At 46.6% G+C, this 22,083-nt stretch overlaps 1 protein-coding gene across 13 annotated transcripts in view; it reads left to right on the top strand.

Moving 5' to 3' along the window:
• pcdh15b (protocadherin-related 15b) overlaps positions 1 to 22,083 on the top strand; it is a 1,980,039-nt gene that overhangs the window by 1,662,604 nt on the left and 295,352 nt on the right. The window lies entirely within an intron of this gene.

Below are 22,083 nucleotides of genomic sequence, written 5' to 3'. Positions count from 1 at the left end.
TACATGGTAAATCAATCTCATTGTCTGATTAATTTTAAAGAAAAAAATTCAAGCAATTTTCAAAAGCAATACATTTAAACCCAATATACCCACCAACCTGCTCCTGAACAATACTTCCTAACTCTGCTTTACCTCAAAACAAAACCCTATGGGCGCGATTCTCCGCACCCCACGCCGGGTGGGCGAATCGCAGGAGGGCCGGGCGAATCACGACACGGAGCTCTGGCACCCCCCGCGATTCTCCCACCCCTCCCCCAAAATGGCGTGTCGCGTTTTTCGACAGGCCGCTCGGAAAATAGCCACTCGCCGTTTCTCATGGCGACCGGCGATTCTCCGGCCCGGAAGGGCTGAGCGGCCTGCCGAACCCAACCGGTTCACGCCGGCGCCAACCACACCTGGTCGCTGCCGGCGTGAACAGCGCCGACCTCTGTGTGTGGGGCCTGTGGGGGGGGGGGGGGGGGGGGGGGGGGGGGGGGAGGTGCCCACCGATCGTCGGGCCGGCGTCTCTAAAAGACGCACTCTTTTCCCTCCGCCGCCCCGCAAGATCAAGCCGTCATGTCTTGCGGGGCAGCAGAGGGGAAGACGGCAACCGCGCATGCGCGGATTGGCGCAGGCCAACCTGCGCATGCACGGCTGACGTCACTTAGGCGCCGCCGGCCGCGTCATTCCCGGCGCGCCGCTTTGATGTAAGCGTCAAGGCCGGGCACCTGAGATTCACGCGCCGCCACTCCCTGGGGAATAGGGGGCGAGGAGCGGTCTCCGACACCGGAGTGAAACACTCCGGGTTTCACTCCGGCGTCGGCTGTTTGTCTCCCGATGGGAGAATTCCGCCCTATATCTTCCTAATCTTCAAGTATTTTTCTGTGACATGATTCAATTACGTAAGTCTCACCAGATCCCAATTTATTCAATATCCTGATAGCTCTCTGCATGAAGAAATTTCGTATAACACCAATGAAGTGCTTTTTCTTAAAATTATGAGGGAGTTTGCCACAAGTCCCAAGAACCTTTTCAACTTTGTATGAAATCTTTATAATCTTAATTTAACTGTGTCATAGGGATAGCACTCTTGACGTTGACTGAGTCAGACTGCAGGTTTAAGGCCCATTCCAGGGACATGAGCATAATACCGAGCAGTACAAAGAACATAAGTAATAGGTGCCACAAGGTCCCTCTCCTGGTCCACCATTCAGCAACATCATGGCTGAAATTCTACATCAACTCTATTTTCCTGCCCTGTCCTCCTATCTTTTGATTCTTATAGTACCAAAAATCATAATCTTGAATATACTCAGCAACTGAGTGTACACAGCGCTCTGGGGTAAAAAAAAATCCAAAGACTCGCAACACTCTGAGAGGAGAAATTTATCTGCATTATATTTCTTATTGCCAACCCCTTATCCTGAGACTATGACACCTGGTTCTAGATCCCCAAGCAGAATATCTCAATATCTATCCCACTGGAGCCGTCGAAGATAGAGATCACTTCTCATTTTTCTAATTCCGGGGAATACAGATCCATTCTACTTGATCTCTCCTCTAAGGAGGGCCCTTTCATCCCAGAAATCAATCTAGTGAACGTTCGTTGCACCTCCCTTAAATAATCAGAAAACACATTGTTGCAGGTCTGGTCTCCTGATGCTGCATATAAATTGCAGCGGGACATTTTTACTCTTACACTCCCACCGTTTGCTTTCCTATTTATTTACGATGTCTGTACGTTAACATTTTATGATCTGAGCAGAAGAGCCTCAAATTACTTGCATAGCACCATTTGCATGGCAGTATTTATTAACCTCTCCCCTTTATACAAAAAATTCAGCTTTTCCATTGTTCCTATCAAAGTAGATAATTTAACACATATGGTCCATTTGACATTCTGTCGTTCACCCACTTAACTACTCCAATATCCCTTAGCAGCCAACCTTCCAACCTCACTATGTATCATCAGCAAATTTAAATGCATTAAACTTCGACCCCTCAACTACATCTTGGAATAGCTGAGACCAAGGGCGGGATTCTCTGGCCTCTTCGGTGGCGGGAGGCGGTCACCCGTTGGTCATCGGCAGGATCTTCTGGTACTGCCACTGTCAATGGGATTACCCATTGATTCCACCCCAGGGTGCTGGGTGTGCCTTCGGCGGGACCAGAAGTTCCCGCCGGCATGAACAGCCAGAAGACCTTGCGTAAACCACATCCACACAACACTTCAGTGTTTACACCCTTCCATCTCAAAAATGACCCACTATTCTTACTCTTTATTTTATGTCTGCCAACTAGACCTCAAGCCATGTGAAGATATTAGTTGCAAACTTGTGAACCCTTAGCCCATGTAACAAACTCTTGTGTGGCATCTTGTCAAAGCATTTGCGAAAAACTGGTTCCGCTTTACACACACAATAAACTCCAGTGGATTTGTCAAAACACCATTTTCTGATCATAAAACCATGATGACTCTGCCAAATCATGATTCAGTTTTCCAAATGCCTTGTGAACAGGTCCTTAATCACAGATTCTCGCATTTTCCCATCTACAGTTGTTCCCTGTTTCTCTCTCCTTCCCTCCTTAAATAGTGAGGTTACAATTTGCTGCCTTTCAATCCATGGACATAATTTTATAAGCTAAGAATTTTGAAGAGTAAAACCAATACATTCATTATCTCAGAAGCCACCTCTTCTAAAATACAAGGATTTAGGCCACCATGCCCAGGGCAATTGTTGTCTTTTAGTCGCATTAATTTCTCCAGTACTATTTGTTTACTAATATGAATTACTTCTTGTTTCTCACTCTCATTCGACCTTTGATTTCCCATTATTTGCTGTATGTTTCTTGTGTCTTCCACTGTGGAGATAAATGCAAGATAGCTTTTAATGTTTTTGCTATTTTATTCTCCATTATTCTTACGCCTGTTTCTACCTGTAAGGAATCCCTACATTTGCTACCTTTTCGATATCAATGACAAAGGAGAAAAGAAGGCTGAAACACTGGAGGCAGATTTTAGTGAGCTAGAAAAGAGAATGTCAAGCGGAATCTCAAAGGTGGTAATATCTGTATTACTTCCTGTGCTACGGAGTATCAAAAATGGAAAGAGGATTGAATGAATTACTGCATTACTGCATACTGAATTCAAACTAACTAGATAGGGGGTGAGAATCACATTCAAATGGAAAAATAAGAGCACAAAGGATTGGGAGAGACAAATAGCATTTGAGTAAGAAATATTAAGAAATTAGATGAGGTAAGAAGGAATGTAATGAGGTTTACAGTGTCTGCATGTGAATGCACAGAGCCTGATAAATAAAATCTGCACATGTACTGCAAGTGCAGATAGGTACCAGGGAGTATGTTATGGTTAAAACAGAGACATGGAAGGGGCAGCACGTGGTGCAGTGGTTAGCACTGGGACTACGGCGCTGAGGACCCAGGTTTGAATCTCGGCCCTGGGTCACAGTCCGTGTGGAGTTTGCACGTTCTCCCCGTGTCTGCGTGGGTTTTACCCCCACAACCCAAAGATGTGCAGGTTAGGTGGATTGGCCATGGTAAAGTTCCCCTTATGTGGAACAAATAATAATTGGGTGCTGTAAATTTTTAAAAAAACAGAGTCACGGCTTAAAAAAAAGAGTATTAAATGTTCCTGGATACAAGGTGTCCAGGAAAGGTAGAGAAGGAAAGAAAGGAGAAGGAATGACAGCATTGATTAAGGAGAATATTACAGTGCTGGAGATAAGAGAGGGTGTCCAAGCGGGACAAAGGACAGAATCTATTTAGAGCTAATAAACAATGCAAATATCATAACGCTACTGGATATATGCTACAGGCCACCAACTAGTAAGAAAGATAGAAAGTAACAAAGTTGCAAGAAAATTACAGAGAAGTGCTAAAAAAAAACCCACAGAGTAACAATAATGAGGACTTTCAATTATACTAATATAGATTGGGACAGTAATAGTGTAAAGGACAGAAAAGAGGACGAGTTGATTAAATGGATTCAGGATAATTTTCCATATTGGTACGTGTCCGGACCAAAGAGGAATGAGGCTTTGCTGAATTTGTTTCTGGGAAATGAGGTGAGTCAAATGGATCAAGTGTCATTAGGGGAGCATTTAGGAGACAGTGATCATAGCAGCATAGTGTTTAGATTATCGACAAGGAACATAGAACATAGAACAGTACAGCACATAACAGGCCCTTCGGCCCTCGATGCTGTGCCGAGCAAAGATAACCGCCCACTCAAGCCTAACATATCCACCCTATACCAGTACCCCCAACCCCCCCTCCCCCAATTAACCTTACTTTAACACTAAGGGCAATTTAGCATGGCCAATCCACCTAACCCGCACATCTTTGAACTGTGGGAGGAAACCGGAGCACCCGGAGGAAACCCACGCACACACGGGGAGGACGTGCAGACTCCGCACAGACAGTGACCCAGCCGGGAATTGAACCTGGGACCCGGAGCTGTGAAGCATTTATGCTAACCACCATGCTACCGTGCTGCCCTAAGGACAAGGACATGGAGTAATTCAGAGAAAAATTGGAGGAGGGCCAATTTCACTGGGTTGAAAACAGATCTGGCCCAGGTAAGTTGGAATCAAAATATGACAGGTAAATATGTAAAAAATAACAGATTTCCTTTCAAGAGGAGATTGTTCAGATCCAGTCAAGGTACATTCTCACAAGAGGGAAAGGTAGGACAAAGTCAAAGTTCCCTGCATGATGAAAGCGATAGACAGTAAGATGAAATAGAAAAAGATTGTATATGACAGATGCCAGGTTGATAATTGCAAGCGAGAACCAGGTTGAATCTATAAAGTTCAGAGGGCAAGTGAAAAAGAAATTAAGTAAAGCAAAGACAGTACGAGAGGAGACTGGCAGCTAACATAAAAGGGAATTTAAAAGTCTTCTGTATGCAAGTGAACAGCAAAAGAATAATAAAAGGAGGGAACAACGTGATTTGGGACCAACAAGGAGATTTACACTAGGAACAAAGTAAAAAACTAAGTTACTTAATAACTAGTCTTTCCCAAGGAGAATGATGCTGTCACAGCCATATTAAAAGAAGAGGTAGTTGAGACATTGGACAGGCGTAAAATTTAAAAAGAAGAAGGATTAGGCAGGCTAGTTGTACATAAAGTTGGTAAGTCACCAAGGCCTGATGAGGTATATCCGAGGATACTGAGGGAAGTAAGGGTGGAAATTGCAGAAGCATTGGCAATAATCTTCCAATTGTTCCTAGATACAGAGATGGTGCCAGAGGACTGAAGAATTACAATAGTTACACCCCTGTTTAAAAAAGGGCATAAGGATAAGACCAGAGACTAGAAATTAACCTCAGTGATGGGAACGTTTTTAGAAACATTAATACTGCTTTCACCCGCCAGTGGAAACAACCTGCCCGCATCTATCCGATCTATTCCCTTCATAATTTTATATGTTTCTATAAGATCGCCCAGCATCCTTCTAAATTCCAATGAGTACAGTCCCAGTCTACTCAACCTCTCCTCGTAATCCAACCCCTTCAGCTCTGGGATTAACCTAGTGAATCTCCTCTGCACACCCTCCAGCGCCAGTACATCCTTTCTCAGCTAAGGAGACCAAAACTGAACACAATACTCCAGGTGCGGCCTCACTAACACCTTATACAATTGCAGCATAACCTCCCTTGTCTTAAACTCCATCCCTCTAGCAATGAAGGACAAAACTCCATTTGCCTTCTTAATCACCTGTTGCACCTATAAACCAACTTTTTGTGACTCATGCATGAGCACACCCAGGTCTCTCTGCACAGCAGCATGTTTTAATATTTTATCATTTAAATAATAATCCCTTTTGCTGTTATTCCTACCAAAATGGATAACTTTGCATTTGTCAACATTGTATTCCATCTGTCAGACCCTAGCCCATTCACTTAACCTATCCAAATCCCTCTGCAGACTTCCGGTATCCTCTGCACTTTTTGATTTACCACTCATCTTAGTGTCGTCTGCAAACTTTGACACATTGCACTTGGTCCCCAACTCCAAATCATCGATGTAAATTGTGAACAATTGTGGGCCCAATACTGATCCCTGAGGGACACCACTAGCTACTGATTGCCAACCAGAGAAATACACATTAATCCCCACACTTTGCTTTCTATTAATTAACCAATCCTCTATCCATGCTACTACTTAACCGTTAATGCCATGCATCTTTATCTTAAGCAGCAGCCTTTTGTGTGGCACCTTGTCAAAAGCTTTCTGAAATCCACATATACCACATCCATTGGCTCCCCGTTATCTACCGCACTGGTAATGTCCTCAAAATCTCTACTAAATTAGTTGGGCACGACCTGCCCTTTATGAACCCATGCTATTTCTGCCCAATGGGATGTTGCTAAATGTTGCTAAGTGTGTTTTACACTTAATTACTCTGTTTTATAACCTTGCTCTAGAGTCGCCAGGTATCTTTATGATACCACCACGAGGTTCAAGCTGATCAATAACTCAATACAACAGTTAGTAAGGTTCAAATCAAAACACATTTATTATATACACAGTCGTTCGCTACTCATGCATAAAATACTATTCACTAGGCTATTTCTTTTTTTTTTAATGTTTGGAACACTAACAGGCCAATACTTAGCTTTGGAAAAGGGACCCACTAGGTCAGGGGAACAATTGGCCTCTTGTTCGATCCTGAGTCTGCAGGCTTCCAGCTGGTATGGACTAATGGTTAGGAGTGCCTATCTCGTAGCGTGCGTTGACTGGACACTTACTTGTTGGTGCAGCTGCTAGGCAGGTCACGGTCAAGAGTTGTTTTGAGCTGCTGGGAGACCCTGCCAAGAAGGATGAATTGAACATGGGGACTCTACTTTACAGCCCCCAGGGGCTTTGCGCCCTTTTGGGCAGACCCCGTACCTGGTTCCAAGTGATTGGACTGAGTTCTGATCACTTGGATCGATTTCTGCAATACTGGAGCTGTTCCCTGATCGCTGGCGGTTCCTAAGTGTCCGTTGGCCTTCCTTTGTCTTGGCTCCTGCTGGTGCCGAGGTGTCTGGCTTGGCCTCGATTATCTTAACTGGTTCAATTGTTCCCGGGGATCGCTCATCAATATGTAGATGGCCGTCAGTTTCAGTGCTGTCTGGGTTCTGCAAGTTCTAATATACAGGAGATTTTGCACCTGCTTGTTTTTCTGTCCTTGGCTGAATTTCCCTGCATTCTTAGCGAATCTCCATTTTAAAGTCAGGAAGTGGCCAACCCAGGTGGCTACAGGGACAATTCCATCCAGATGCCTCACTATTTCTTCCTTGATGATAGATTCCAGCATCTTCCCTACTGCCGATGTTGAGCTAACTGGCCTATAATTACCCGTTTTCTGCCTACCTCCTTTTTTAAACAGTGGTGTCACGTTTGCTAATTTCCAATCCGCTGGGACCACCCCAGAGTCTAGTGAATTTGGATAAGTTATCACTAGTGCATTTGCAATTTCCCTAGCCATCTCTTTTAGCACTCTGGGATGCATTCCGTCAGGGCCAGGAGACTTGTCTACTTGTCCCATTAGCTTGCCCATCACTACCTCCTTAGTGATATCATTCATCTCAAGGTCCTCACCTGTCATAGCCTCATTTCCATCAGTCACTGGCATGTTATTTGTGAAGACCGACCCAAAAAACCTGTTGTAGGCTGTCATTTCTTGGCAGTCAAAAGTTGCCAAACTTTAAACTCGCCGGTTTTCTCTCAAACCATTTTAACTCAGCACCTTTCTCTCATGCCCACATTTCGGTTCTTGGCATGCTGCAATTCTCCAGTGAAGCCCAGGACAAGCGGAAGGAACAAGATCCCATCGTCTGGTTGGGCATGTTGCAGCCTTCGGGTCTCAACTTTGAGTTTGTCAACTTTAGGATTTGACCTTTGTCCTCCATCTTCAACTATTCCCCACAGGCTATCTGTCTTTTGTTTCAAAAGTTGCTACTTTCTGTTGCAATCTCTGCAGCTCTTACACATTCTCTCTGCCTTTGGTTCTGATGAAGAGTAAAAGGACTGAAAATGTTAACCCTGTATCTCTCCTATTAGATGCTGGCAGGCTTGCTGAGTTTTTCCAGTGTCCTGTGTTCTTTTTTCAGTTTCCAGCATCAGCCGTATTTTATTGTGAACTGTGTAGTTTGTGCACACTATTGAGTTAAGAATTCGATGGGAGAAATAAGGTGTGGAGTTTAACAGTTGTGGTGATGGACCTGTCCACTGGCTTGAGAGCCGGTGGCAATTGTGCTGTGGCCATTTCTGGGAACACTGATGCCCCAGTGGGGCAGTCAGGGATCCTTGGGTCTGCAGGGCAGATGTCCTGCCTTTAAGAGCAGTGACCAACCAGAGCCCAATAGCTTGAGGTACCAGCCACCCCACTTGGTGCACTGTCACCACTGTACTGCAGTAGGTTCCAGGAGAAGGATCATTGCTGCAGTCTCAGAACACAGGTAAGTGGAGCTTGTTTGAAGTAATCAATCAGGTAGGCCCTGGAGAGAGTGGGGTAGGGGGGCTCAGTGTAAAGTGCAAGGAGAGATATTCTGGCAGGGCCAGCCTTGCTGCTGATGGTTTTTTTTAACCACTCTTTGAAAGTTAAGCCAAACAACTTAAGGCAAAGAAAGACTTTCTGCTCATATGCAACATATTTAAGTTACTGGATATCACATTACTCTGTTTCTGAAGCCGTGCAGTATTCTGTCAAGCCATTTTCTCCCAATCTGAAGCTGATATTTAAGTAAACCATCAGAGTAGCGGAAAGCTGGTATTTACATATCTTACAAGCTTAAATAGCAATTTAGACCAAATTGATACATTGCAGGCTGATCTAGATTAGTTAGGGGAATGTGCACATGTGACAGGTAAACTGAGGGCACGATTCAAAGGAAAGATTTCTAAGTTCATTTGTGGTGGGTTTTTCAGGGAGTTTCCCATCGGCTCTGCAGCGTGTTCCCCCCTACTATCCATCGATACTTGGGTCGCGATGCAACGCCCATGCTGCACCAGAAAAGCAGCTTGCCGTGGCGCAGCTTGGCTGTTGAAAGCTGGGAGACCCCACTCCCAGGATCTAACCGGTTCGCAACGTCTCGCACGATTCAACGCAATTTTGCAACACATTGCGATGTGAATCCCGCCGACAATGGGATCACATTTTAGCGAATCTACATATTCGAGCGAGGCAGTTAGCCTCACTCTAATGTGCAGATTCCCAAGGTACCCGAGCCTTTGGAATTCAACCCCTTCTAAGAACAAAGAACAAAGAAAAGTGCAGCACAGGAACAGGCCATTCGGCCCTCCAAGCCTGTGCCGACCTTGCTGCCCGTCTAAACTAAAAACGTCTACACTTCCTGGGTCCGTATCCGTCTATTCCCATCCTATTCATGTATTTGTCAAGATGCCCCTTAAATGTCACTATCGTCCCTGCTTCCACAACCTCCTCTGGCAGCGAGTTCCAGGCACCCACTACCCTCTGTGTAAAAAACTTGCCTCGTACATCTCCTCTAAATCTTGCCCCTCGCACCTTAAACCTATACCTCCTAGATTTGACCCCTCGACCCTGGGAAAAAGCCTCTGACTATCCACTCTGTCTATAGAACATAGAACATAGAACAGTACAGCACAGAACAGGCCCTTCGGCCCTCAATGTTGTGCCGAGCCATGATCACCCTACTCAAACCCACGTATCCACCCTATACCCGTAACCCAACAACCCCCCCCTAACCTTACTTTTATTAGGACACTACGGGCAATTTAGCATGGCCAATCCACCTAACCCGCACATCTTTGGACTGTGGGAGGAAACCGGAGCACCCGGAGGAAACCCACGCACACAGGGGGAGGACGTGCAGATTCCACACAGACAGTGACCCAGCCGGGAATCGAACCTGGGACCCTGGAGCTGTGAAGCATTTATGCTAACCACCATGCTACCCTGCTGCCCCTATGTCTATGCCCCTCATAAATTTGTAGACCTCTGTTTGGTCACCCTCAATCTCCGTTGTTCCAGTGAGAACAATCCAAGTTTATTCAACCGCTCCTCATAGCTAATGCCCTCCATACCAGGCAACATCCTGGTAAATCTCATCTGCCCCCTCTCTAAAGCCTCCACATCCTTCTGGTAGTGTGGCAACCAGAATTGGACACCATACTCCAAGTAACACTATTCTTCTCAGAAACCCCAGGTGAGCAACGTTCAGCACTGGTCCTCACAAACCAGACAGAATGGCACTCATGGGAGTTTCCCAGCAGATCGGAGGCCCTCGGCTGCATGCCCTTTGAGCTGATTGTGCCACCTGGGTACCCTGGCAGTGCCACCTGGATACCCTGGCAGTGCCAGCTGGCATGGGCACTGCAGGTTGGCACTGCCAAGGTGCCATGCTGGCATTTTTGCATGCGCCTGATCGGGCCGGGATTGCCTGGCGTTTGTGTTGGGGGGAGGGGTTCACAGGGGTAGAGACCCTCCCATATTGCGTTCAGGCTCAGGGGAGGTTGGGAATTGTTTCGTGGACCTTGAAGATCGGGACACCATTTAAATATGGAGCTCCCCTCTGTATAAAATGGTTTTATCTGAGGCCTCGGCCGTGCATTACCCGTTCAGGCCCCTTATTCAATGTGATCCTGGACACCCTCAGGCCCTGACCCTTTGCAGTGGCATCCTGGCACCAGGCACACTTGCACTGCCACCCTGGCACCCAGTGTGGTAGTCACCACTGATGTATATATTCGGTGATTTGTGGTAAGACCTGTACTACAGGTACGGGTGTAGTTCCTTGCCTGCTGGCTCCGCCCAGTAGATGGAGTATAAATACGTGTGCGCCTTGTACAGCAGCCATATCGCCAGCTGCTGTAGGAGGCCACACATCTTAGTGTATTCAAGCCTCGATTGTATCCAACTCTCGTCTTTGTGTCATTGATCGTGCATCATGCAGTGCTCCAGCCAGCTTGGTAGTGCCATCCGGGCACCTTGGTATTGTGAGGGTGGCAGTGCCAAGGTTACCACATTCCAAGGGGCCTGCACCATCCCTGACCACCCAGGGGTCTCCGATACCACGGGTTACCCCCACCCCCACCCTGGCTGCCGTTCTACCGTTCCACATTCATGTGGACAAGTACTGATGGTGCCTGGCTGCAGCCTCACTGGAGAGGCTGGTGAATCAATGGAGGCCGGTAAATCCTGAGTAGGTAGGCCATAAATATGTTTAAGACCTACTTCTGCGAGGGCTGTCTGGTCCGGTCTTTTTGGCCGGAGTTTTGATTCCAACACTCGCAAGACTTGGGTGCATCCTGCACGGCACGGAGGCTGCTAGGAGGATCGCGGGCCATCTCTCCCGAGATTCACCAGCTGCAATGCAACCAGAGAATCGTGCCCTTAGTGCCATAACCTTTACCCAGAGAAACTTTGGCAATGATTCTCCCACACCAGAGTTCCAGCTGAGAGGAATGGATTAGGGAAAGGATCTGGGGCTGATTCTTGATCACACATTAGAAATGCGCACAACCAATGAGAGACAGCTGTGGAGAATGCAAAGGGTTTTCGGTTATGTAGCTAACTCACGCTTAAAGTCCTGGAATTGCCTCCCTAACTGTGAGTGTACCGACACCTCAAGAGCTGCATAGGTTTAAGAAGGCAGCTCACCACCCCCTTCTCAATGGCAACTAGGGATGGGCAATAAATTCTGGCCGAGCCAGTGATGACCACATGCCATGAATGAATACAGAAGACCATTGAGTATAAAATTAAGATCTCTGTATTGAGTCTGCATAAGATTTTGGCACCTCTGCACAACTAACTGCGTCCAATTTTAATCGTGACATGTGCAGGTTAATGAGACTCTGGAGAAGGCTCAGAGGAGGGTGACGAGAATGATAACAAGCCTGTGAACTCTTGGTGTTGGCAGAAAGTCCAAGAATTAGGATTTTTTTTTCCTTTTGAGAAACATAGGCTACATGAGGTGTTTAAAATGATGAAGGAATTAACTTTAGTCAGATAGCATACATTATTTGAGCCTCATAGAAATTGTAGCAATCGCAGGGTTTCAAATGAACAAAAATTAGTTAGATTAACTGTCAGGAAGTACTCCTTTTGAAGGTACGCTTTCAAAACAACCTTCCTGAATGTGATGGGTATGGATTAATTACTGTTTTTCAAAAGGGACCTTGTCAGGTTCTCAAGTGTCGATGACACTTACAGTTATAGATAGTAAGTTATTATGAGAATTTCTGCAGATCACAGTTTCTGAGACATTACTAGATTTTCTTAAACAGTTGGGCAGAAATGTCACAAATTTCTTTCCTTTCGCTTTTGCCACCGAGTTTGTGTTTTTAGTGAGTGGATTGATGGTGTGTACAGTCTTCTCTCTCCCATTCTATGTTCATGTGGGAGTAAATATGTTCAGGGATTTGTCCAATTTCACCCTCATGTGGACTAGAGTCTCGGCATTGGGTGCGATTCTCCGGAACGATTTCTAAGTGTTGTAGAGAACAGGAATTGCCGCGAGCTTCCCAGCGCTCGGCAAAGCGAGGCCGGCAACACTATTCAATGTTAATTGGTCCATTTAAGGAGGCCTCACGGGCTTCTCGCCGCAAATGAAGGCTCGCCAGCTGATTTGCTGGCAAGCCCCAGAAAGTAAAGTACTGTACATGCCCCTGTCTGCATCAACGAGACCAAGGTGGAAATGGTTGACAGCTTCAAAGGGGTGCACATCACTAAAAATCTGTCCTGGTCTACCCACGTCAACACTACCACCAAAAAAGCACAACAGCGCCTATACTTCCTTAGGAAACAAAGGAAATTCGGCATGTCCACATTGACTCTTATCAACTTTTACTGATGCACCATAGAAAGTATCATATCTGGCTGCATCACAACCTGGTATGGCAACGGCTCGACCCAAGGCAGCAAGAAACTTCAGAGAGCAGTGAACACAGCCTAGCCCATCACATGAACCTGCCACCCATCCATTGACTCTATCTCCACCTCCCGCTGCCTGGGGAAAGTGGGCAGCATAATCAAACACCCCTCCCACCCAGCTTACTCACCCTTCCAACTTCTTCCATTGGGCAGGAGATGCAAAAGTCTGAGAACATGCACAAACAGATTCAAAAACAGCTTCTTCCCAGCTGTTACCAGACTCCTAAACGACCCTCTTATGGACCGACCTGATTGATACTACACTCCTGTATGCTTCACCTGATGCCAGTGTTTATGTATTTACATTGTGTATCTTGTGTTGCCCTATTATATATTTTCTGTTTATTTTGTTTTCTTTTGATGTACTAAATGGTCTGTTTGAGCTGCTCGCAGAAAAATACTTTTCACTGTACCTCGGTACACATGACAATAAACAAATCCAATCCAACAAGGTCAAGGAGCACTTAAGCAGCACTTGCTCAGCCAACCCTAGCAAGCGCGCAACAATGACGCTCCGTGTGGCCGGGACATTCAGAGGGAGATGCCAGCATCACTCCAGCAGATCCATAGCTGCTTGGAGCAGTCCCAGAGGCTATGGGCGCAGGAGATGTCGCTGGCAATGCGTGACACCAAGGCCAACACTGCAAGGGTGGCGACCGCAGTGGAGAGCCTTGTGAATGACATTGGCATTAGTGAAGGTGTCCCAGGCATGGTGCAATCAGAGACAGCCATGGGTGTGGGCCTCGGCAGAAGGCCCGTCTCATTGGGGGATGTCACATAGTACCAGGCTTACCTTGATGCCCTGCTCTCAGCTGGACATGGCTGAGGCACTGCGAACCTTGTCCTAGTTGCAGGTGGGCATTGCAGAGTCGCTGCAGAACATGTCCAATCACTGAGGAACATCGCTGAGGGAGTTGACACAATGGTGCAGACCATGGAGAACCGCCAGGGCTGGCAGAGTCAGCTGATGCAGGGGAAGCCTACCTTTCCGTCCCAAGGTGACCCCAGGGTCCTATGGGCACCGTGTGGGAGGACAGGACACCGGGTGCCAACCCGGACCCATTCTATGGAGTGGCAGCGATGGCCACCAGCTCCCCCGAGTTCCATCCCTCCGATTAGGCCACATCTCACAGCCAGCACGCGGGACAGGTCTGCATGTCTGTGCATGTTCCCCCAACAAGTGAGCCAGGGCCCTCCATCCTCAGATCCCCCAGAGGGCATCGAAGGCCTCGGGACATGGTAAGCAACTGGCTGCTTCGACCTCAGATGTGCATCCTGGGGACATACCTAGAGGTAGTGGTAGAGCTAGCAGGTCCAAGCTCATCGAGGTTAACTAAGGGCACTGGGGGAGGGGTTTGAGGATGCGAGGGATTAGGTAGGGGGTGAGGCGGCTGGTGGTAGGACAGCCGGTAGCACCATCGAGACAGTGGGTAATTGTAAAACACAATAAACACCTTTGTGCACCACTGGTTATGATGCCTCTGTCACTTTCTTCGGCAATACGCACCGACCTCCGAACCCTTGGCCCATCTCTCCAGGCAAACCCCCTCCCCGTGGCTCTCACCCACCCTCCGGCCGTGGACATGACTCAGAGCTGTGATCCATCCCCTGATTGTTCGCATTGGCTGCTGTATGTGTGGTGTTGCCTCCCGCAGTGTTCAAGCACAGTGTCCAGGTATCAAAGTGTGATTAGGATGCTAGGCAATGGGCGAGATTCTCCGCAAATGCGGAGAACCGTAAAGGCTGCCGTGGGACAGGCCGTGACCCACGACAGCCTTCACGGCCACTTCCGGGGCCGATTCTCCCCCCCGGGCGGGGTTAGGAGCGCGGCCCCGTGCATCATGGCGGCGCGGCCTTGACGACGGCCGTCAAGGCCGCACATCAAGCGTCACGGCGGCTGATGCGGCCGATGACGTCAGCCGCGCATGCGCAGGTTGGACAACGCCAACCCGCGCATGTGCAGTTGGCGACTTTCTCCTCAGCCGCCCGGCAAGATGTGGCGGCTTGATCTTGCCGGGCGGCGGAAGGGAAAGAGTGCGTCTGTTTTGGACGCTGGCCCGACTATCGGTGGGAACTGATCGCGGGCCTGTCCCCTCCCGAGCACAGTCGTGGTGCTCCCGTGCCAGTCGGGCCTCCTAGATGCCCCAAACGGGCATCTGGCACCCGTTTCATGACGGCAGCGAGCAGGTGTGTTGAAACGGGCGTGAAGGCCCGGCCGCTCGGCCCACTGGCCTCGGAGAATCGCCGCTCGCCGTAAAAAACGGCGAGCGCCGATTCGTGGCGTGGTTCGGGCGTGGGGAGGGGGTGGGGGGGGGATTGGGGGAGGGCGTGAAAAATGTCGGGAGGCCCTCCCACCCGGTGTGGGGGGCGGAGAATCGCGGCCAATGACTCTCACATACTACATGCCCCCCCCCCCCCCCATCCACAGGAATCCACTTGGATTGTGTGAAGTGCTCACTTAAGCACAATTGCCAATTCCCTATTAGCGATAGCCATCATCCACACAGCAAGAGGCCTCAGCACTCTGGGGGGCTTATGGGTAGTTGGTGGGGCAGGCGGGCAGGAACAGGAGTTGCCCCCGGAATAGGTACACGCGATCCAGAGGCTGGCATGGTGGTGTAGTGCATGGTTGCCCCCGTGGTTGCCCCCAGCGCAACCTCACCCCCAGCTAAGGGCCCCCCATCCCCAATCAAGGGTCCCCCACACCCCACCGAACACTGGGATGGCAAGCCCAGTGCCCCCGGACTCTTTGCCTGTGGGCAAAGATAGCTACTCATTTCCTCGGCTCCCCACAACAGCCCATCCGCCAGGTTCACGTTTTCAAAAGGTGTACTAATCAGCGTAACCATTTGGTGGGAGGCCGCTGAATGACGGGAAGCTGCTGGATATGGACGGCTCTCATTAATTGGAGTGGAAATATGGCTTTAGTGGTAATAATTGGTTTCTCACCATACTACCGGGAGATTCTGATTTCGCCTACGGGAGCGGGCTGGTTGCATCGCAAACTGTTTGGCGCCTGGCACGGTTCTTATTTTTTGCCTCTCCCGCTACTCACCGGTCTTGTTTTGCTTGAGCGAAAACGTAACGAGGCCGGAGAATCACACCCAATAAGTTTAATTGGTTTCTTACCACTGCTCATCCCATTGTTGGTACTTCTCCTGGATGTGTCTTTCATGTTGTACATTATTGATCACAACAGACATTTCTCCAACATGTCCCGACCAAGTCCACAACTGGCCTGTATTAAATACCTCTTTATTTCCTTTTTAAAGTCAGATTATGAATATCATCACTATATGCATTTTCCTTACATTTAAAGCACAGTTTTCAAATCCATTCTCATTAAATGCCTTCAGAATAATATTGGATTTCTGTTGATTATGAGTGTCATCCTGCCCTCTGGTGGATTTGTCTAAACCAGGGAAATATTCTCTTTCCACAACAATTGAAGAAAGTAAATTGGGAGCCGATTTGTAGACCGGACATTGATACTGCTCCTGGCAAACAGAGAACTTCACACCAGCTGATGACACCATATACGGTTATTGCTAACTGGAATCTTGTATATTGAATTTCTTTTTTTGAGAGTTTATCTTTGAATCAATATACTTATCCATGGGGGGAGATTCATGTGAAGTATAACCACCAACACATTCTAGTTGACCGAAACATCTATTTCTATACTTTGTATTCTGCCTAATTATTTTAATTGATAACCCACATAGAGCTCAATGGAGTGTCCTCAACATGCATTATTTCCTCATGTCCTTATGTTAGACAATAAAAAGCCTGCCTTTAAAGCTTGATGGACCAATAACAGTAGAATTGCTATTGACCGCTAATGTGAATCGAGCATAAACCATTAGCTTGTTTGCCCTGTTTAATACGACACAATGCAGTCATTATGATCCTCAACGATGCCAGGTATCTGGTTGCGCGCCATCAGTGATTTGTGACGATAAAGAGTGGAGGTCACAGCCGAGCTTGATCATTGATTTGAGAGCTTTACACGGAGCAAAATACATTTCGAACTACTTAATTTGAGAATTATTCCATTAAAGCCAAGCTATATTTTAAAGCCCATTTTTATTCTTGCTGAGTACCAATGAACAAACTGCTGTGCGCAGGCTGTGATTATGCATGACCCTCCTGCCTCATTTGTGATTAAACACAGCCGAGTAGTGGGACCAAAATAGCATGCATTATGGACAGAGTGATAACCATTTCTCACAGCCTCACAGCACCAGGGACCCGGGTTCATTCTGGCCTTGGGAGTTTGCACGTTCTCGCCCATGCCAGTGTGGGTTTCTTCCGGATGCTCCGGTTTCCTCCCACAGTCCAAAGATGTGCAGGTGCGATGGATTGGCCATGCTAAGTTGTCTCTTAGTGTTCAAAGATTAGCTGAGATATGGGGTTACAGGGATGGGGCGGGGGAGTGGACCTAGCTAGGTAGGGTGCTCTTTCAGAGGGTCCGTGTAGACTTGTTGGGCCGAATGGCCTCCTTCTGCACTGCAGGGATTCTATGATTCTCAGCCAGATGACGATTTAGGCAGCCAGAGTTTCCACTGGAAACAGACAGATGTTTCACGAATAAATAGCCTAAACGCTGACTGGTAACATGGCGGAGCCTTCAGAATAATGTTCAGACGTCTCACCAGTAACTGGCTGGAAACTCGTGGATACAAATCATTTGCAGCAGCAGTCAGAAATTAGCTATTTCCAGCCATATTTAAAGAGACCATGAGGTATTGTCAGATTTCGCCTGTGTTGCTTTCTGTTTTACTCCTTTCCAAAAGTGCTTCCCACTGTTGAATGTTCCAAACTCTTGAGGAGCTTCTGGCAATGCATTTTTTGTTCATTGACATCTTTCCGGGAATTGCTCTTTGACAGATTGAGGAGGAAGTGGTGGGGCAGGAGCAAGTAGCAAACAGAGCTACAACTGGGGGGGAGACCTAGCAGAAGGAAATCAACTAACAGAATTCCTTAACCACCCAATTATGTTTAAAAGCTCTGGACAACAGACTGCTCTTTTTCAGCAGTACATGTGGAAAATGCGCACCCTACCAAGCTCGGTCCACTCTGCCGCCCATCCCTGTAACCCCATAACCTCACCTAATCCGGAAAGGTTGTCAATGTGTTCGATCATCACCTGCAACAAAACCTGCACCAGTCTGCCACAACTGGTATTGTATTGCCTGATAATAAAGGTCACTTTATTAGTACTGTGAGAAAAAGGACACTGATGACATAAAAAAATAACTTGCATTTAGATAGTGCCTTTACAACTTTGAGACATCCTAAAGCGCTTTACAACCAGTGAAATATCTTTGGAGTGGAGCCACTGTTAAAATAAAACATGCAAATGAGCAGAAAGTCTTCAACAGTTGCCTCCAGCTGGAGCTCTTGAACAGCAGCTCATTGAAGAGTGCTTCAGCTGAACAATCCCTGCTCCTCTGTACTAACAGACATGGCCAACATCTCTCCCACCCCTCTCCATGATCAAATAAACTTCATGAGATAAAAAGCCAGAATTAATATTCACGTCAATTAAAATTTTAGGGTTACCAGCAACTATGGGAACACATTACACACAAAGATGACAAAAATATTTTCATTTGCACGCTTATGCAAATGCCCACAAAGCTGATGCCTGTTTCAAGTATTCTCTTACCTACTGTGCTATATCTTTCACTGCTCCTCTAGTGAATGGAGGTTGAAGACTGCTGTGGCCTATCCAAGGATTCCTAGGATTCTCTTTGTTGGTGAAGAGTGGGGGGGTTCAGCGATGATATCTATGTAAAACTACTCTAGGTGCATGCTAATTATTCAGTTTTAAGAGGTATCATCGCTGAACCCCCCCTTCAGTTGGCAATCTCTAGGATCCCTGACTTGGTGGAAGATTTCAACAACATGGGGCTGAATCTTGGTTTGTTCGCACTGGAACGAAGGAGGTTGAGGGACGACCTGATAGAGGTCTACAAAATTATGAGGGGCAGAGACAGAGTGGATAGTCAGAGACTTTTTCCCAGGATAGAGGGATCAATTATTAAGGGGCATAGGTTGAAGATGCGAGGGGCAAGATTTAAAGGAGATGTACGAGGCAAGTTTTTTACACAGAGGGTAGTGTGTGCCTGGAACTCGCTGCCGGAGTAGGTAGTGGAAGCATAGTGACGTTTAAGGGGCATCTTGACAAATACATGAATAGGATGGGAATAGATACGGACCCCGAAAATGTAGAAGATTTTAGTTCAGACGGGCAGCATGGTCGGCGCAGGCTTGGAGAGCCGAAGGGCCTGTTCCTGTGCTGTACTTTTCTTTGTTCTTTTTTCTTTGAATCTCATTGAGGGTGAGCATGGATGCTGGCCTAAGCAACATTGCACACTGCCAGTCCCTGCCTCCATCCTCCAGATTTTTATTGAATTCAAATTTTGCCATCTGCCGTGGTGGGATTCAAACCGGGGTTTAGGAGATCTTGCCCGAGGTCTCTGGATTACTAATCCAGTGACAATACCACTGCTCCACTACCTCCACCTTCCAAGTAGTGGCAAGCAGCAGTTGGATATTAATTAAATTAAAATTTTATTGAGGACTGTTGCTGCAGACTGCTTTAGAAGCCCCCCACCTCCCCCCAATCAACCTTCCCCAACAATCGTGACTATGCTGCTAATTCTATTGATTATGTTAAATTTAAAAATGTTAGAGGGAGGATGCCTCCATCCAGGGATGCCTTCTTCCTCACTTAACTGCAATTACATCCTGTGGCTTTGGACTTGGCGAACCCTTGGTTGTACTCTAGCTTTGAAGGTATGTCCTGTACACCACTTTCCCAATTTCCCTCGGTTGAAAATTACTCACAGGGACTGAAACCTTGAGGGTTTTCTCCAGCAGCCAGCGGATATCTGAGACTGAACCAGTTTGCATCCATCGTGTCCTACTTGACCCTGAGCTGAGCTTCTGATCTCATTTCCTCTTCATCTTCAAGACTGTCTACTTCCACCTCCATAACATCTCACATCTTCAACCCTGCCTCAGGCACCCTCCTGCTGATTTACTCACCCATTCCTCAACCACATCTGTGGTAGAATATCCCAATGCTCTTGTGGCTAGTGTCCCACCTTACATTCACTGTAAACATGTGCACAGTGCTGCGCATAACCAACACAAACTCCCATTAACCTGTCAGCTGTGTACTTGCTGCACTACATTGTCCCCTCTTCTGGCAATGCTTCAGTTTACAAATCAAAGGTTATCGAGCGTGGTTGGGAATGTAGAAGTTGAAACACAAACAGACCAGCCAAGATCTTATCAAGTGGGAAGCGGGCTCAAGGGGCCGAATGGCCCTCTTTGTGTTCATCCTTATTTTCAAACCTCTCCATGGACTTTCTCTTCCCTATCTCTGCATCTTTCTGCAGATCTTCAATCCCCAAAGATCTTAGTAATTCTCCAATTGTATTTCTTACACTTCCATAACTTTCAACACTTCAGGTGCCTTCAGCTGCCTCGGCCTTAAGCTCCGGAATTCCATTTATAAACCTCTCTGGCCCCCGACTTCTCTCCTCCTTTTAGCCACTCTTAAAAAACAATCTTTTTGACTAAACTTTTGCTTAACTCACCTAATGTCTGCTACGTGGTTCATCTAATTTGATCCTCGAAATGCCTTCAAACATTTAGCGATGTTAAAGATGTTTATGTAATTGCAAATGTTAATAAGCCTTTGATTAAAGGCTGCAGGCGGGATTCTCTGATCCCCCAGCTGTGTGTTTCTTGGTGGCATGCTGATCGTTCGGATTCTCTGATCCCGCCGCTTTAGTCAATGAGATTTCCCATTGAAGCCACTCCATGTCGCCAGGAAACTGGGGGTTTGCTGCTGCCAGGAAAAGAGAACCCCGTCGGCTGGAGAATTCCGGCTTACAGGTATATGTACTCCATAGCACCCTATTTGGTCGCATCATATATATGCAATGTGAGGCAGGTCACCTCAGGACCATTTTATGTTGTTCACTCTTTGCTGTTGAAGAAGGTGCATTTGAAAATCAGATTTTCCTCATCGGGCAGGCATTTCAACTGTTAACTTTATATCTAACACCAAATACTTAAGGTGTGAGCAGCATTATTCCTCAGCCATCTGTGCATAGTTTGCATTTGCCAGCTAACCACAAATAAGCCATTTTTGATATCTAATTAGAGTCTGCAGCTAAAATGCCCATTGTCCTTCGAGGGACCACTAATTCAATTATGTCCTTAGAGGCAAGCTTAATGTATCTATGTTGATTTATACTGCAATAAACCTTCTTCTTCCACTTGGACAGCTGGTCTATCATAGATACTGTTGACATTCTCATGCATTGGCTGCCCTGGGCACACCATCAAAAGGCGGCTATTAAAGATATTAAGCAATATGCTGTTAGGGTGCGAGATTTGCTGATTGGGTTGGATACAATATGGCCAGGGCATGTGTGTGAAGCACTAACAGCAACATTGACCAGCTAGGCCTGTTTCAGTGCTGTAATTTCAATGGTATTCTATGATTCAGGTAATTAAATTCAGTTACTAATTTTCAATGCTCGACAAGATGTCAGATAAATAAAAGGTACATATTTCCACAGTCCCATGTTCTAGCAAGCTACAGTCATAGAAGTGGGGTTACAGTGTTGAATAGCTGTATGACTGTATGATCTCTGTTTGTATGGGGCTGCCCTGAGAAGTTAGAGATAAGGAATTTCATGATCACTAAAATGCTCTCACACTGATGCCCTTTCTACCTGCCCAGTATCATTTGCTAACATTAAATCCAGAACTGTTCTTGGGCTTGTTAAGCACTTAGTACAAGAGTTCTCCTGAATATATTTCAGAATTTTCCATCCCCTATACCTTTTACATGGATTTTATCTGAGCTACTATCCATTATACATAATGTTTTCCTGTTTGACCATGAGAAAACTTTGCTCCCAGTACAGCAACTTTCACCAACTTGTATTTTGAGTGTGACTCAAGTGTCAATGATAATATTTTAATCCTTCTTAATGTTGATCAAAGTAAGTATCATTAAAATTTATGAATAATGTAAAGATTTTGTAAGAAACTGAGATAGACATATATTTCCACCTGTGTGAACATTTTCAGTGATGATTAACAATGCAGCATAAAAATTCACAGGTGTAATTTGCAGAAAAG

The sequence above is a fragment of the Scyliorhinus canicula genome, chromosome 16 (genome assembly GCF_902713615.1).
Source record: "Scyliorhinus canicula chromosome 16, sScyCan1.1, whole genome shotgun sequence".
Lineage (NCBI taxonomy): Eukaryota > Metazoa > Chordata > Chondrichthyes > Carcharhiniformes > Scyliorhinidae > Scyliorhinus > Scyliorhinus canicula.
Note: the sequence above shows the minus strand (reverse complement) of the source record. Positions and strands in the feature narration are given on the sequence as shown.